Raw genomic sequence first — 4897 nt, forward strand, 5'->3', positions numbered from 1 at the left:
ATTCGTTAACAGTGAGGTATAGTCACAGCGGGTACAGGTACAGGTACAGCAATTATTCACTATTTATCTGGAATTCAATTTAGCTGGACGTCCTGTATTTTTATTTGCTAAATGTTGCAACCTTCCCACACCGTGAGTGGTTTTGGTAGGGCAGCCAATCACAGGACTCTGCTCCCTGATCACGGGGCTTGTTGATGTTCAGTCCTGAAATTCTGAATCTTAAGGAGAGAGAAATGAGGAGAGAAGGCAGTTGGAGCTGATCATTTGATGACAGTGTTCCAGAAGATCTTCAGAGCTGTCCAGTTCTGTCTTTTCCAGGACTATAGTTCAGGCTTGCTTTTAATTCTCCAAACTATGCCATTCGTTTCCAATCTATCCCTTTCTGTTCCTTAAACTAATCAGGGTTAGTTTCTGTTGCTTGCCGTCAAAGAACCCTAACCCAGTATCTCAAGACACCCAAAACAGTGTCCAATAAACTGTGGGGATGGGTAAAGGGGTGGGCAGAGAGGGGAGGAGATTAACTAGGGAAGGCTTTTTTTGAGTGTAGATCTGGACATAGGCAGAAGAGGGGTTGGGGGAGTGGTGAGAGTATTTTCAGAATCTGGCAAGTTATTTATATCTGCTATAACAAGATGAAATAGGGAGCCACTAAAGGCTCTTGAGTAGGGGAAGGACTTAATAAAAATGACATTCAATTTAAAAAAATATTTCCAAAGTTGGCCTTTAAGTGTCTTGGAGGGGAAAATGGTGGCAGGGAAGCTGGCTGGGGGGCTGGCTCCATGGTCCAAATGATATTCCAGGGGTCTAGTGTGTAGGAGTGAGGCACTAAGGATGAAGAGGAAGAGAAAAATGACAAGAATCAGCTCAGAAGGAGACTGTGGGATTTTAATGACTTTCTGGTCATGGGGAATATCCAAGAGCAGGGAGGGAAGAGCTCCAATTGGGTCATGAGCTGCAGTAACTCAGCCATAGGGGCTCCATGACCATAGGCTTCCCAGGACCTGTGGCTGCAGGGTGGGCCCATGGTGAGGGCAGTCTGAAAGGAGCAGCTCTTGGAGGCCCTTGGGCCCATGATCCTCGTTGGCTGCCTCTCCACTCTGGGGGAGGGCTGTGGTGAGTACAGGCTGCAGCCGAAAGTGACAGGGATGATTAAAGGGATGGAAAATCAGGCCCATGAAGAGAGGTTAAAGGACTGCAGCTATTTAGCCTGGGGAAGAGAGGCAGTCATGTAACAGCTCCCTTCAAGTCCATGCAGGGTGACTGGTAGACGCGTGCTAGGCAGCTGCCCAGCGCAGCTGCCCGGCACAGCTGCATAAGGGGGAGAGAGCACCCCTGGAGCGGGCACCTCTGCAGCGAGGGAAAGGCATACTCTCAGGGGAGGAGGGAGGCAGAGGCATAATTATAAAGGCTCTTTTGTGGTTTCTGAAGGCCCCTCTCCCCTCCCCTTTGTTTTTTGCATCTGTCATTATGCTGTGCAAACCACAGCCAGGCCTCTTGACAGCATCAATATCTGCTTTCCTGAACACTCGGAAGGTAATGTGGCTATAAAATTGACAAGTTAGATAAATACCAGTACAAAGGGTAGACTGTGTGTAGCTTTGTGCAGCCTTCTGACTGGTCTCCCAACCCGACCCGGATAAATCCTCTGTCTGCATCCCTCCGGTCACCCCCAGCCTCATCCATTCCATCTGGGCTCCTTCTGACGGACTCCCCAGGAGCTCACATTTGCTCGGCCTCTTTGTCTAATTTGTCACTTTGACAACGTGAAAGGTCTTTTATTTCTTCCCAGGTCAAATATGTTTCATTTCACTTAAAAAAAAAAAAAACAAACTTATTTTTAAAGCTTTTTTTTTTTTTTTTTGGCTGGGCCACACTCTTGCTGTCTTGGCTATGCTGCCACAATTTTCCCGGAGGAGGCCCCAAAGCCCCTGGCCTGCACTCCTCAGATCGCTGCTACGGTAACTGAGGGCCTACTCCTGTGGTAACTGTGTTGCCTAGATCCTCAGTGGAGGCCATGTGGGCAGCATGGTCATGGAAGGAAGGCAGCTTATGAAGTCTACATTCGGACACTTCAGAAATGGAGCTGGGCGGGGTGGGTTAGGGGATGGGAGGAGGAGGGATGGGGCAGGAACGTTAGTCAGGATTCACCACCAAAGTGTTGGAATCTGGCTGTCCAAAAGCCCAGAGCTAAAACTTACTTGGTTTTGGTCCTGTTGTTAATGAATGGAGGGTGTCAGCAAACCTCACTCAGTGTTAGCCCAGTCTCCTGAGTGGGTGAGGAGAACCTGGAAGCCAAATCCCCACCAAGAAGTTCTGTCAGGAAGCAGGGAACTTAGACCTCACCAGATGCCTGTGGAGTGACAAGAGATCACATTCACCACTGACAGCCTCCAGCTTATACCCTAGCAGTGATCGAGGAGGTGTGGGCAAGAGATCTTCGGGGCCTCCTCTGGGAGAGACTGTGGCTTGCTGGACCCATTTTTATGTGCTGTGGCCAAAGCAACCGACATGGATGGGGAAGGGGTACGGCAGAGGAGCAGGCACAGAGTCCGCTTATCCAGGGATTCCCAGACGAGCTGAGCCTCTCCCTAAACAGGAGTAAATGCTCTGTCCCCTTCTGCCAGGGATGTGGGGATGCCCTAGGGGTAGGCCTGGTTCATACATCCTGCTGTGAGTCCACAGCGTGCAGCACGGGGCTAAGCACCCAGCGAGCAGATGGCTCTGAGGCTGGCAGTTCAAGCAGTGGGGCCTCGGAAGCAGGCAGAACTGCTCGCCATTCTCCAGCTGCGACTACCCTCCTCCGCATCTGCCAAGTGGGCACGACTAGCACCCACCTCTAGAGCTGTTGTGAACATTGAGTAGCACCACACATGACCTGGGTTTGGCATGCTTGGCATGGAGTGAGACCCGATGATGTGAGCTATCATTGTATTAATAATTTATTTTCAATATGACTTCTTGAATGGAATGGATGAAGCAAAGGACGAGACTCAGCAGGAAGGGCTGGGCTTCTGAAACCTGATCATTTCTCATTTTAATGCTGCTCCCTCACTGTGGTCAGCCTGAGTGGGATCGGCTGGCCCAGCCTTTGTTTTACCTTTGTTGCCATCTCTCTTTGTGGGGGTTCTTTCTCTTCCTCCTCTACCTCCTCCTCCGCCTCACAAGCAAAGGGTAAGGCATGGTTCTGAATCTTTGGTTCTGTAAAGAGGCGTGCCTATCTCTGTGCTGGATTCCACTGGTAAAAGAAGAACAATTCCTATTATTTTCGGTTCCCAGACCTTGAATGTGTCAGGCTTCAGGTTCACTTCCTACATCTCTCCACGTCGCCTGGATCTGCAAGTAATTTAACCTTGTTTTCATAGAGCGCAAAGACGTTCCGCTTGTTTACACTGGAGACAAATTTTCCTCAATTGACGCAATCCTATTGATTAAATAATGACCTTCTTCCTCATTTAAAGGTAATTTCGGTTGGTATCATGACGTGGAGGAAGAAAATGAATGCCTTTTCTGTCTTGCTGTCTGAAGGGCAGGCAGTGAGGGCCGACTCCCAGAGCTCTGGGCAGGACCCTCTCATTTTTCTCACCTGTTCTGGAGCTTCATCAGGCATTGGAGTGGCTCTGGTGCTGGGACCCCTTGAGGAGGTTGGCTAAATAGGACCAGCTTTGATTAGGGAAATTAAAGAGCCAGCATTTGCTTTGTAATAGATGTCAAGGCTGCAACAGAGTAGATGCTACTTTGTTTTAAAACTTGATTTGCTTTCAAGATTTGTAGGTAAATTATTTTTCAAGGTCACATCACATGATATAGTCTGGGCATGTCATCTGAGCCAAGAATTTAAAATCAAAGGAAAAGACAACGTGCCTATCAGGAAGAACTTCAGGGAACAGCCCACACAGGAAAGACACAAAGATGGGAGCCTGGGGGTGGCCAGAGAGTTGTCGGGCACTCTTGGGTAAGTCCTTTAACTTCATCTGGGTCTAGATTCCTTGTTGGTAAACAGGAGTGACTGGATCAGATAACCTTTTTTTTTTTTTTGAGACGGAGTTTTGCTCTTTTTGCCCAGCCCAGAGTGCAATGGCACTATCTCAGCTCACTGCAACCTCCGCCACCCGGGTTCAAGCGATTCTCCTGCCTCAGCCTCTCGAGTAGCTGGGATTACAGGCACGCGACACCATGCCTGCCTAATTTTTGTATTTTTAGTAGAGACTGGGTTTCTCCATGTTGGTCAGGCTGGTCTTGAACTCCCGACCTCAGGTGATTCACCCGCCTCGGCCTCCCAAAGTGCTGGGATTACAGGCATGAGCCACCGCGCCCGGCCTGGATCAGACAACTTCTCAGGTACTTTCTTGGTTCCATGTTCTGTGATATGATGGAATCTGGAGACCTGGTTGTTATTTGCTTCCATTCCAGATCCGTGTGCTGTCTATTTCAATAAGGATAAAACCAGTGGATGACATTTGGAAGCATGGGACCTCTGTTCCATCGCCTTTCTGTGAGGTCAGGTCAGTGCATTCTGTGTTAGCAATGCCATTTAAGCACTTGGTATTCCCATGTGTTCTGTAGGAGGATGCATATTTTGTAATGATCTAAAAAATTATCCTGCTGCAAATACAGAGCGGCATAAATATCATGGCTGGACAGGAGCTAGATATTAATAAAAGAAAATGAAAGCTGACATTTTAAAGGTTTTTGCTCTATTATAGGCACATCTAGGCATTCCTTCATTTTTTCTTTACCAGAGGTTGGCAAACATTTTCTGTAAAGAGCCAGACAGTAAATATTTTAGGCTTTGTGGGCTATAACAGCTTGGTTACAACAATTCATCTTTGCTGTAGTAGCAGAAAAGCAGTCACAGGTAACATGTAAACAAATGTGTGTGGCTATATTCCAATTAAAC

General features: G+C 48.0%; 1 long non-coding RNA gene across 1 annotated transcript; it reads right to left on the bottom strand.

Annotated features, from left to right (window-relative positions):
* Positions 1-2926: 2926 nt before the first annotated feature.
* Positions 2927-4446, bottom strand: LOC105507437. Its single transcript, XR_001001099.1, has 3 exons — positions 4332-4446; positions 3584-4020; positions 2927-3235 (listed from the first exon to the last, which is right to left on the bottom strand). It is a non-coding gene; the product is annotated as an uncharacterized LOC105507437 (long non-coding RNA).
* Between the last annotated feature and the right edge of the window lie 451 nt (positions 4447-4897).

The sequence above is a fragment of the Colobus angolensis genome, unplaced genomic scaffold, assembly GCF_000951035.1.
Source record: "Colobus angolensis palliatus isolate OR3802 unplaced genomic scaffold, Cang.pa_1.0 Scaffold15, whole genome shotgun sequence".
Lineage (NCBI taxonomy): Eukaryota > Metazoa > Chordata > Mammalia > Primates > Cercopithecidae > Colobus > Colobus angolensis.